Below are 13,634 nucleotides of genomic sequence, written 5' to 3' on the forward strand. Positions count from 1 at the left end.
TGACAACCTGCAACCAACATCATACTCAATGGGCAAAAATAAAAGTGTTTCCTTTAAGAACTGGAACAAGACAGGGTTGTCCACTTTCACCATCTTTATTCAACACAGTACTGGAAGTCCAAGCCACAGTGATCAGACAAGAACAAAAAATAAAAGGCATCCAAATTGGAAAGGAAGAAGTAAAACTCGCATTATTGGCAGGTGAAATAATATTATATATAGAAAACCCTAAAGATTGCACCAAAAAACTATTAGATTTAATAAATGAATTCGGCAAAGTAGCAAGATACAAAATTAACATCCAGAAATCAATGGCATTATTATACTCCAATAATGCACTCTCAGAAAGAGAAACTAAAAAAAAACACCATTTACCATCACAACAACAAAAAAGATACTAGGAATAAAATTAAGCAATGAGGTAAAAGACCTGCACTTGGAAAACTACACTACATTAAAATAAGAAATAAAAATACAAACAAGTGGAAGCATATACTGTGTTCATGGATTCAAAGAATTAACATCATTAAAATGTCCATACTACCCAAAGCAATCTATATTAAATGCAATCCCTATTAAATTAGATTCAACACAACCCCTATTAAAATACCATCAGCATATTTCACAGATCTAGAATAAATATTCCAAAAATATACATGGAATAAAATAAGATCCCGAACAGACGCAGCAATCTTGCAAAAGAAGAATAAAATCAGAGGGATCACAATCAAGGATATCAAACTAAACTACAAAGCCACTGTAATCAAAACAGCCTGGTTAGTGGCATAAGAATAGGTATATAGTAGATCAATGGAACAGAATAGAGATCCCAAAAAACGACCCACACCATTATGGTCAATTAATATTTGACAAGTGACACAAGAACATACAATGAAGTAAAGACAGTCTCTTCAATAAATGGTGTTGGGGAAACTGGACAAGTACATGCAAAAATATGAAACTAGACCACCAACCTACACCATACACAATAAAAAAATCAAAATGGATAAAAGACTTAAATGTAAGTTGCAAAACCATAAAAATCCTAGAAGAAAACATAGGCAGTTAAATCTCACATAGCAGAGCCAAAACCGGTTTGGCTCAGTGGATAGAGCGTCGGCCTGCGGACTGAAAGGTCACAGGTTCGATTCCGGTCAAGGGCATGTACTTGGGTTGCGGGCACATCCCCAGTAGGAGATGTGCAGGAGGCAGCTGATCGATGTTTCTCTCTCATCGATGTTTCTAACTCTCTATCTCTCTCCCTTCCTCTCTGTAAAAAATCAATAAAATATATTTAAAAAAAAATAAAAAAAAAAATAAATCTCACATAGCAGAATTTCCACAGATACATCTCCTAGGACAAGAAAAAAGAAGAAAAATAAATAAACAAATGGGACCACATCAAACTAAAAAGCTGCTGCACAGCAAAAGAAACCAGCATTAAAATGAAAAGAGAACCCACTGTATGAGAGAACATATTAACCAATGATACATCTCATAAGGAGTTAATTCCAAAATATATCAAGAACTCATACAACTCAACAAAAGGAACATAAACAATCCAGTTAAAAAATAGGCGAAGGACCTGAATAGACACTTCTCCAAAGAGAACATACAGATTGCCAAGAGACATATGAAAAAAATGCTCAACATCACTAATCATCAGAGAGATAAAAATGAAAATGAGGTATCACCTCACACCTGCCAGAATGGCTACCATCAATAAATCAACAAACAAGTGCTGGTGAGGATGAGGAGAAAAGGAAACCCTAGTACACTGCTGGTGGGAATGCAGACTGGTGCAGCCACTGTGAAAAACAGTATGGAGTTTCCTCAAAAAATTAAAAATGGAACTGCTGTTTGATCCAGTTATCCCACTTCTGGGAATATAAAAGAATACATGCATCCCCATGTTCATAGCTTACTCTACCTGAGATCTGCAAACAGCCCAAGTGCCCATCTACCTATATAATAAAAGGGTAATATGCAAATTGAGCTTAACAGCGGGAACGACCGGGAATGACCAGTCGCTATGATGCGCACTGACCACCAGGGGGCAAATGCTCAAAACAGGAGCTGCCCCCCGATGGTCAGTGCGCTTCCACAGGGGGAGCCCCGCTCAGCCAGAATCCAGCTCTTGGCTGGCCAGCACAGCAGCAGTGGCACGAGCCTCTCCCACTTCCGTGGCAACGCTGAAGATGTCCAACTAAAGGCTTCGGCCCATTGCCCCCAGGGAGAGGGCCTAAGCCGTTAGTTGGACATCCCCCAAGGGCTCCCGGGCTGCCAGAGAGATGATTGACTGACAGCTTAGGCCTGATCCCCCAGGGAGCAGGCCTAAGCCAAGCAGGTGGACATCCCCTGAGGGGTCCCGGACTGCAAGAAGGCACAGGCTGGGCTGAGGGACCCACCCCCCTCCAACAAGTGCATGAATTTTTGTGCACCGGGTCTCTAGTCAGTAAATAAGTGGATAAAAAAGCTATGGTACATTTACACCATGGAATACTATGTGGCTGTAAAAAAGAAGGATCTCTTACCCTTTGTGACAGCATGGATGAACGTGGAGATTGTTATGCTAAGCGAAATAAGCAAGTAAGGGTGAGACAAATATCACATGATTTCACTTATATGTGGAATCTAATAAAATAAACTGACAAACAAAATAGGTCCAGAGACCTGGCTGCATGGAACAGACCCGGCAGATCTCAGAGGGAAAGGGGTAGCAGTGAGGTTAGGGAGAGATTAACCAAAGAACTTATATGCATATATGCATAGCCCATGAACACAGACAATAGTGAGATGAAGGCCTGGTGTGGGGTGGGGCCTGGGTAGAGGGGGTCAAAGTAAAGAAAATGGGGGACATCTGGAATACTGACAACAATATAAATTTTTTTTAAAAGTGATTCAGTTGCTTAGCCCAAAAAAGCAGTGTATGCAAAGTGCAGTCTGTATACTAGGGTTTGTTACCAGTCTGAAATAAATTATTTTATTAATATATTAATTGCTTCATATGTACATTTTCAATATATAATGTACAGCTTTGAATTTCTTTTCTATTTCCTCATGATTTTTATACTTATATTTTTGATACAATTTTATCTACTAAATCTAATAAAAACTTGAGCTTTTATTTATATCTTTCATTCACATTTCCATATTTCAGTTTTGTTTGGGGTTTGCTTTTTGGTTTTGTATTTTATAAAAGAAATGGTCCCAAATGAACTGAACATTTTTTAAGCTGGTCCTTTACACCAGAGATAGCCTGAGAAGCACTGCAATATTGTATTTTAACTTGCTTTAATTCTTCGTTAAAGAGTCCATTTAAATTTTACTATATGACATTTTATTTAAAGGACAAATGATATATGCTGTTATATTAAAATGTTTACATATATTCGTAAACACAGAGAAAATTTTTATTTTACAAAAGAGTGCTGAGCTGATTAAATAAACAGTGAATTTAAATGCCTGTTTTTGTTTTTGCTTTGTGGTGGTGCCTGTCTTTCTAAGGATGGATTTTCTTTCAAAGACTTCACAAGGATCTCCTCAATTATCTTTACTGACTCTGGTTATTTCTCTGAGATAGGTTTCTATTTATTCATGTGTCAGTTGAATTTAAATGACCATGGTTCATCTGCCAGCCTATACAGGCCATCAAGTCTGGCCTAGCCATGAAATGAGCTTGGGCCAACTTATCCCCACAAAAACAGGTTGAGTAAAAACTCAGGCTTTGGAAAACTAAAAGCTTCAGTTAAAACACAAACACATCCAAGTAGTATGAGTTATTAATCTTCAAGCTACTCTGTCATCAGATGCATTTTTTCATAAATAAAAAATTAGAACATCAACATTTTATAATGAGTAAAGTTTGCAGTAATAGGCTTTTTAACATACATCTATGAAAGATTTTAAAACATTGCTTCTCAAGCTTGTCTGAAAAAATTAAAATGTAGAAGATGAATTAATGTTATTTCCTGAGCAACCTACCATCCCTCAGAGATTCTCTGAAATATATTTATTTTGCAAACCATGTCATCTCAATAAACTCCTCCAAAAATGCTGGCCTCAAAGTTCTGCTGGACTGGGAAAATAACTCAAGGATACAGGCTATCCAGCACACAACTCTGGCCTTCAGCTCACAATGGTTACTGGAATGTTTTTAATTCAATTAGAAATGAAGCAACTTCTACTCCAACATCAGTTTTTGTTTAACTCAAAACCCATTAAAGGTCTGACCTACCTCATAAATAAAGAGTTCCAACAAATGACTAAAAAAAGACAAAAAAGGGCTAATGGGCAACTGCCAATTAACAGAAAATTACACAACAGTTTAAACAGATCAAAAGATGCTAAAACTCACTCAAAAGAAAGATGCATAATAAAACTACACTGAAATACCATTTTTTAACTTGGATTGGCAAATATCAAAAAGTAAGATAACATCTTTGTTTTGAGGGTATGAGAAACAGGAGTTTTCACACATTACTAGTAGGAGCATCCTATATAGTAAAAGTCTAATATGCAAATTGTCTCCTCGGGCGGTCATTCTACCAGGAGTTTGACCGAGAGACCAAGAGTTCAACCACCCACTATGACATGCGCTGACCACCTGGGGGTGGCGCAGAACATGGCAGGCATCGGCGACGCGATGTTGGCAGCGGGTGGCAATGGAGGCACTGCCGGCCCCAATGGGCCCCGATGAGAGTGGGATTGCAGCAGGATGGTGGAGCAGGTGAGTGGGCGGCACCAGGCCAAGGCAGTTGTGAGTGGGGGCCCAATCACCCCGCCAATCGCCCTGCAAACAGCAACCAGCTGCGGCAGCGGTGGGGGCGGGGCCACCACCCAGCTCCCAGGCGCTGAGGGAGCCAGGCAGGGGACTCAGCTCTGATCAATCACCCCACAGGCGGAATGGTGGAGCAGGTCAGGGGGCAGTGCCAGGCCAAGGCAGGGTGCCAGGCAGGGCTGCAGAGCTGCAGGGCTGCAGAGCTGCAGGGCTGCGAGGCTGGGGGCGCAAGCTGGGACCCAATCTCTGCAGGCCACCCCAGGGGACCCCATTCGTGCACGAATTCGTGCACCAGGCCTCTAGTAAAATAATACAACTTGCCCTAGCCAGTTTGGCTTAGTGAATAGAGCATCGGCCTGCCGACTAAAGAGTCCCGGGTTCTATTTCAGTAAAGGGCACATGCCCAGATTGTGGGCTCGATCCCCAGTGGGGGGCATGCAGGAGGAGGCTGATCAATGATTCTCTCTCATCATTGATGTTTTTATCTCTCTCTCCCTCTCCCTTCCTCTCTGAAATCAATAAAAAAAAATTTAAGAAGAAATTAATAAATAAAATAAAATAATACAACTCAACAAGGACAATTTGGCAAAACTGAACAAAATTACAAGTGTATACTGAAAGACTATCTATAATAGGGAAGACATAAACCAACAACATGTCTCAGTGGAAGTGGTTAAAAATAAAAGCAGCCATTGGAAAAAATCAGAATGTTCTTAACCCTTTGAGTGCCAACCAATATCCTAGGAACTATGCTAAAATTGCCAAGGCATTTTTGCTGATTTTACAGTTTAGGAAAAAAATTATAAATCGCAAGTAAATGAAGTTACATATTCAAAAACTTAAGGAAACCTTTACTACATTTGTTTTCATCTTTGACATATATCCTAGTACCTGTAAAAAATTAGGCAGATAAATGCCAGTGGTCAATTTTAGAACTACAAACATTCAGTAATCTGCACTTAGGTGCCATCTGTCAATAAAGAATGAACTACTAGCATCTAATAGTGACACTGCAGGAGGAGCGAGATAGCGCTCCCGGCACTTTTGGCGAAAGACAGGAGTGCGATTGCGCTCCCCAGCACTCTAGGGGTTAATATATAAATATGGAATGACAGATCTTGAAGATATTTTGGTAAGTAAAAAAAAACAAAACCTAGTACAGAATTATATGCCGTACCATACTCTGAGGAAGGGGAGAAAAAATAATATGGATATATATATATATATATATATATATATATATATATATAATACACACACACACACACACACACACACACACACACAAAGTATAAATCTGAAAGAATATACCAAAAAATAGTATAATAGTATTTACCAGTAGATTTCGATGACTGATCGACAGAGGTAATACAAAAATGCTACTGTTCATCATTTTGTACCTTTCAATTTTAAACAATCTGAATATATTAAAGAAATTTTTTTTTTTATTTATAGGAACACAAGGTAACTAAGTCCAAGTTCAAAAATAGGATGAGCCTATGAGATACCACTAAAAACTGCAGTAAGAGGGAAAACTCCTCAACATTTTTCCTACATAGGGAACAAAAGGATAAAAACATGGCCAACCAACAATACTACTGGCCCAATAGGTCTTTTTTGGTTTTGTTTCTCTGGATCTTGAACTTTTGGGGCCCGTACAAACTACAGTGTTATAGGTAATTCAAATTAAAAATAAATCACAGTATTTGGTCTCTACAGTTAAGACTAAAGAGTAAATATTAAATCATGACCATATATTAACATCAAATATCCCTGTGATGTTTTTATCATATTTGTAGTCATTATTAACAAATCACTATTTAAAACTGATGAAGCATACATCAATATAGTCACAAGAAAACTATCAAACAATTCCGCAAACTTTTTAGGTAACAAGCCATCACAAAAGGTTTCCACTGTAAGGAGATGCATAAACATGTTACAGTTTCATAGGACAAAAAGACAAACAATTTTATAGACCCATTTTATCATGCCTTTATTTCTGAATATGTCTGAATATAGACATTTTGCAACTTCCTACTAATGATATTAAAATTAGTTTTATTATTTCTAAAAAACACTGGTAACTTGCCCATCCTCTGCAACAGTTGCTTGAAAAGTTAAACATAAAGTTAGCGTATGACCCAGCAATTCTACTCCTAGGTATAGACCCAAGAGAACTGAAAACATATCCACATAAAATCTTGTACATGGATGTTTAGAGCTGAACTGTTCATAAAAAGCAAAAAGTGAAAACAACTCAAATGTCCACGAACTGATGATAATTAAAAATGATATATTCATACAATGGAACATTATTCAGCCATTAAAAGGAATGAAGTGTTGATACATACTATGGCATTATGAACTTTGAAAACAATTTAAAAAATCAGACACAAAAGGCCACATGTTGTATGTTTTCATTTACATGAAATGTCTACCATAGGCAAATATAAAGAGACAGTAAGTAGATTAGTGGTTGCCTGGAACTGGAAGGATGGAGTGGATTAGGGAAGGACTGCTAACAGGGGCACGGTTTCCCTTGGGGGCAATAAAGTGTTCCAAAATTGATTGTGGCAGTGGCTGCACAGTTCTAAATATTCTAAATACCACTGAATTATACACTCTAAGTGGGTAAATTATATGATAAATAAATCCTATCTTAATAAAGCTGTTTGGGAACAAAGAAAAACTTCTTGCTTCCCATAAATTATTTCCTTATCCATAAGATGTATATTTTCCAAAATACCAAACCTCATAGCCTTTTTTTTTAACCCTCTGCTTGTAACCTCTGATTCTCTAGATACCCTGCTCTTCTTGGCAAGCACACCCATCTACTGTGCTAGCTAGCTCTTCAAGGCCCCCTGATGCCTCCCAACTTTGTCCTCTCACATGACTGGCAGATGGGCCTATTCTCAAATGTCTCCTTCAGCAATTTTATCCACCACCAACCTTTCAAACTATTCTCTTAGTAAACCAGATGATTCCTAACTCTTTATCTTCTGTCTCTTGAGCTCTAGCCACAAGTCTGGATAGTTCAACCTGGATCATCCTCACTCTTAGCCTGCCCTAAAAAAATTCATCTCTCCCCAGAAATCTAGGTCTTTCCACATTACTCCTTATTTTTCTTAATAGCACCATCCTTTCCTAACGCAACTTGAAGTCATCTTCAACTGCACCCAGGTTCCAAATCCTACTGATTTCTCCCTCAAGCATTTAACTTTCCTTACTGCCTTGACCCCTTGTTCAGCTCACAGACCTCTTAGCATAAATATTACAAAAAGCATTTTAACTTTTCTCAAGTCCAGGCTATCATAAAACATCCATCCACAAAAAGCTGCCAAAATAAATCTCATAAAGAACAGTTCCAATAAAAACAAATAGCATGCCAAAAGACATGAGCAGACAATACATAAAAGAGGAAATATAAACTGGATCCCAATATTAAGGAAAGAATGGTCAAAGAAAGACAAACAAAAATGAAGTATTTCTAACTAGCACTGTAACTGCCACCATAAACTGATGTAACCATTTTTAAAAAGCATTTGTCAGTATCAAGAACCTTAAAATGTATGATTTGTATATGCTATCTTTCCAGAGATACTCTATGCTTAAACTAAACATGCACAAGTAACAGTACCATGGATACCTCTAAGGAGAACAGGGAGGTTGAGGGGAAAGGATAAAAGGGAAACTTGATTTTTTTCCTAATAACCTTTTGTATTTGAACGTTTTTTTAACTAGGTACTCTACTACAAAGAGAATATGTAATTAGCCATCTCTGAGACCACAATGAATGTAATTAACCTGATTATCAAGGCCAGGAGAGAAACTCAGAATAAAACATTGTTTTTGCTCCAGGGACATTCATGGCATTGATTTAAGGTCTAAATTTTGACCCCATTTCTCTCAAAGATTGTTTTATTTTCCTACTGCATGTGATGACACTGTTTTTTTCCCTTTAACCCATTTAGAAAACTACCACATGTTCTGTTTGCCCCTCATGTTGAAGTTTTTGCTCTAGATTTACTTAGTGACTTTTAGAAGCAGTTGAAAGAGGAAACTGTGAAATCCATCTTACAGAAAAAAGCTTTTACAGAAATCCAGCCCTGAAGCTATAGCTGAATAAAGAAACGTTTTGTTGCTCTTACCATCATGATGACACTGAAGGTTTAATGCCCCATTAAGTAAGCTCCAAAGCCTACTTATTTCATCTTTGACACAGTAATTCCACTTCTGAGAACACTTTCTACCAAAATAACTTCAAATACAGAAAATGTTTTATGCCTTTAATGTTGTGTTTAACACAGGATAATTAAAAGAGAGAGAGAGAGAGAGAGAGAAATGCCCAGCATAGAGAAATGCCTAAAATAAGAATAACCTATATATTATGGTCAGTTGGTTTTTGACAAGGGTGCCAGGGCCATTCAATGGGGAAAGGACAGAGTATCCAATAAATAGTGCTGGGACAATTGTATAGCTACATGCAAAAGGATGAATTTGCATGCCTACCTCACACCATATATAGACCTTAACTCTACATATATCAAGACCTAAATGCAAGAGGTAAAACTATAAAACTCTTAGGTGAAAAAAGAGGTAAGTCTTCATGACCTTAAATTTGGCAATGGTTTCAGATATGACACTAAAAGCACAAGCAACCAAAAAACTATAAAGTGAACTTCACCAAAATTTTAAACTTTTGTACTTCAAGAACACCATTCAAGAAAGTGAAAAGAAACTCCAAAAAATGGAGAAAATGGGGGGGGGGGGGAATATTACAAATTGTGTATGTGATAAGGGACTTACCTGGACTATGTAAAGAACTCATAAAACTTTAAAATAAGTTTTTAAAAATTTCATTTTAAAAAGGGCAAAGTAATTAAACTGACATTTCTCCAAAGATTTGCAAAAGGCCAAGAAGGGAAAAGATGCTCAACATTTTCAGCCATCCAGAAAATGCAAATCAAAACCACAATGACATATCATTTCACAACCAATGGCAGCAATCAAAAAGACAGGTAAATATTAACAATGATATAGAGAAATCTGAACCCTCATATCCTGCTGGTGCAGGCCACTTTGGAAAACATGGCAGTTCCTCAAAAAGAATTACTGTATGACCCAGAAATTGTTTCTAGGTATACACCCAAGAGAACTGAAAACATTCGTCCACACAAAAGCTTGTGCATGGATGTTTATAAAGCAAAAGTATTCATAATAGTCAAAAAGTGGAAACAGCCCATATGTCCATCAACAAAATGCAGCATATTCATATATGGAATATTATTCGGCCATAAAAAGGAATGTAGTAATAATGCATAGCATATGGATTAACCTTGAAAACATTAAGCTAAGTGAAAGAAGCCAGACACAAAAGGACACATAGTATATGGTTCCATTTACATGAAATATCCAGAATAGAAAAATCCACAGACACAAAAAGTAGACTAATGGATGCAAGGGACTGAAGAAGCAAGAGGAGTGTCTATAATAGGTACAAAGTTTCTTTTGGAGGCAATACAAATATTCTGGAATTAGATAGTGGTGATGAGTGCTTGAAAAATCAAATTTACAATTTAAAAGAATGGATGTTATGGTATGTGAATTGTATCTCAGAAAAAAACACATCTATCCATATCATGGATGCAATGTACAAAAATTAGGCTTCCTAGTTACAAAGTCCTTCCTAGGAATCAATCTAGGAGATTAACTGCACCCTGGATACCAAAATCCAAGGATGCTAAATCCTTTACAATATAGCTTTTTTTTCCGCCCCCAAATATTTTCGATCTGTGGTTGGTTGAATCTGCATGGATCCGTGGATAGATAGGGCCAACAGCAATCCTATTTTATATGCATACACTATGATCATAAGTAGATTAAGAATATGCTATGGAAATTACAAAGAATGATTTTTTTTTAAAAAGCTGGGTTGGTGGAACTATAGGTGATCTCTTAAAATAGTTCTGCATCTCCCAGATTTTCTTTAATAGCCATGCACCGTTCCTTAGAAGTGGAGGGGAAAAGCTTTATTTAAAACCAGCAAAAAAAAAAAAAGGAAATTATTAAACTCTTGAACTCTTGGGCGTATAAAAATTCCTTAGCTGACTATTGAAGGATTTCGGTCACATGGTCCCCAAAATACCTTTCATTCCCTCCCCTACAGAGGCCAGTCCAGTTGCACTCCCTCCTTCGGGAAACACGATGCCCTCTCCTTCCAGGGCACCTCCAGCTCCAGCTCTCCACCCTCCTCTCCAAAAGCCGCTCCTCCTTCTTCTCGGTCCTCTTCCTCCGACTGAGCAGGAACCGCTAACGTCCTGCGGACCCCACCGGGCCTCGATTACACGCGGGGCGACAGCGCGCACCCCCGGGTCTCCCGCGAGCCTCAGACTTGGAGAAACCCACAGCCGAAGACTGCCGAGTGGGCGGAGGACAGCGAGGACTCCCCACACACACACACACGCCCTTCCCCGGCGAGGGAATGCGGCCGCCACGCTGGAGCCACGGCTGGGAAGGGGGGGCCGGCGCGGGCCCCACGCGCGACCGCGGGAACGAGGAGCGTCCCGGGTCCGCTCCGTCACCCCCGCCCAGGCCAGGGGCATCCTGCGCACCGCCCCCTCCCGGCCCTGGAGAGGAGGGTCCCGGCGAGCGCACGGGCCGGGGGCGAGGAAACGGCGCGGCAGCGGCGGCCGCGCGGACAGCGTGACAAGAAGGACACTCACCCGCATCAGCCCCGAGCCCTCACAGCACCGGAAGTAGTCACCAGCCCGTTGCCACGGTGAGGAAGCGGGGCTCGTCCAGCCCTCCCATTGGCGCGGAGCGTGATCACGTGGCCGGAAGCATACGCTCCCGCACGGCGCTAACTCCACCCTCTGCTCCCGAGCCTTGCACCTGGCCAGCGAGGTGCCCGTGGGGACCGCACCTGGGACCTCCTTGGGTCCTGAGTGGCGCCATTGCCTGTATCTCTTCAGCCCACCCCTTAATGAGCCGGCAGGATGTGACTGCATCTGATCTGAGTGGTTGGATGACTAGCGATGTGAGAGGAAACTAAAGTAGCCACCATTTAGAGACCTGTCCCTTAGGAGCTTAATTTTATTAAATCCTTGCAATATACAGTAGGGGAAACTGGGGTTCTCCCTGGGTTGCGTGTGGGGGGTGGGGACCAGCCTTGCCCTGGAGAGAATGAAAGTGTGGGTGGCCTTTCTTTGACCATCTAGTAACAATGTAATCCCTTTAATGTCGCCTTGTAACCATTAACAAGAATCCTGTATAACCGCTTGTAAACCTGCCTTGGAAAGCAGCTTGAAAGGAATAAAGCAGTTCTCCAGGTATGGTCCCCAGACCAGCAACGTCAGCATTACCTGGGCTCAAATTCTGAAGCCTCTCTTCAGACTTACTAAATCAGAAACTGTGGGTTTGAGACTCAACAATGTGTTGTGTTTTTTAGTTTGCTGTTGTTACTAGCAATCCTCACCGGAGGAGTTTTTTCCATTGATTTTAGATAGAGAGGAAGGAAGGGGAAGAGAGAAACATTGATGTGAGAGAGACACCTGGATCAGTTGGCTCCCACATGCTCCAGACCGGGGCTAGGGGATTGAACCTGCAACCCAGATACCTGCCCTTGACTGGGAATCCAACCTGAAACCCTTCAGCAGATGGGCTGACATTCTACCTATTGAGCCAGCAAAAAAAAAAAAAAAAAAAAAAAAAAAAATCTGCTTGAATAAGCTCTCTAGGTGGTTCTGGTGCTTCTAAAATTTGAGAACCACAGAACTCGAGGGACTTTCTCTGTAGTTTACTTGTAGAGATGGGATAGGAAGGCTGATGGAAGGAGCTCCTCAGAAGAGAGAGGAGCAACCAAGAATTTGTGCCTCCAGCAATCAAGAAAAAAGTCAGAAAGGCAGTTTTAGACAAGTATGGGAATGAGACCCTAAACAGATTCCCATTTTGGTATTCCTAGATTAAAATGTGCGTAAATTATATGGGAAAAATTTCTCAACTGTTAGTAATCTCAAATTCATTTTAATAACTTTTGTATTATCCAATGTATTTTTCTGCTAATATTCTTCCCTATGGTCAAAAGTAAAAGGGTAGAAAACAATATGGAGGTTACTCAAAGAAGTAAAAATAGATCTATCATAATTCAGCAATTCCACTTCTGGGTGTATACCCAAGAAAATGAAAACAGGATTTTGATGAGATATATGCACTCCCATGTATATCACAGCATTATTCACAATAACCAAGATGTAGAAACTACCCAAATCCTCATCACTGGATGAATAGATTTTTTTAAAAGATGTGGTATATACACAATGGAATATTATTCAGCCTTGAGAAAGGAGAATTTCCTTCCATTTGTGACAACATGGATGGACCTTAAGCACATTATGCTAAGCGAGATAAGTCGGACAGGGAAAGACAGAACTGTATGATATCACTTCTATCCTATACTAGAGGCCCGGTGCATGAAATTTCATGCACTGGGCTGGGGGGTTCCCTCAGCCCGGCCTGCGCCCTCTCTCAGTCTGGGACCCCTCAGGGGATATCCTCCTGCTGGCAGTCAGACATCCCTCTCAACAGTCCCGGACCACTCGCTCCTTACCGCCTGCCTGCAGCAGAGGTAGGAGAGGCTCCAGCCATTTCCGCTGTGTTCTCCAGCCATGAGCCCAGCTTCTGGCTGACCAGCACTCACTCTGTGGTAGTGTACTGACCACCAGGGGGCAGCTCCTGCGTTGAGCATCTGCCTCCGGTGGTCAGTGCATTACATAGTGACTGGTCGTTCCATCGTTTGGTCGATTTGCATATTAAGGTTTTATTATATAGGATAATAAAAGCCTAATATGCTAAG

At 40.2% G+C, this 13,634-nt stretch overlaps 1 protein-coding gene across 9 annotated transcripts in view; it reads right to left on the reverse strand.

Annotated features, from left to right (window-relative positions):
• TASP1 (taspase 1) overlaps positions 1 to 11,744 on the reverse strand; it is a 229,012-nt gene extending 217,268 nt beyond the window's left edge. For 3 of the 9 annotated variants that reach the window (XR_002829042.1, XM_023753191.1, XM_023753193.1), the window contains exon 1: positions 10,929 to 11,477. The gene's annotated coding sequence lies outside the window, so the exon portion shown is untranslated. Of the gene's footprint in view, positions 1 to 10,928; positions 11,480 to 11,505 lie in introns of those variants that run through there. The other 6 variants (XR_002829044.1, XR_002829043.1, XM_023753189.1 and 3 more) reach the window with 5 other exon arrangements.
• Positions 11,745 to 13,634: the final 1,890 nt, after the last annotated feature.

Source organism: Myotis lucifugus, unplaced genomic scaffold (assembly GCF_000147115.1).
Source record: "Myotis lucifugus unplaced genomic scaffold, Myoluc2.0 scaffold_42, whole genome shotgun sequence".
Taxonomy (NCBI): Eukaryota; Metazoa; Chordata; class Mammalia; order Chiroptera; family Vespertilionidae; genus Myotis; species Myotis lucifugus.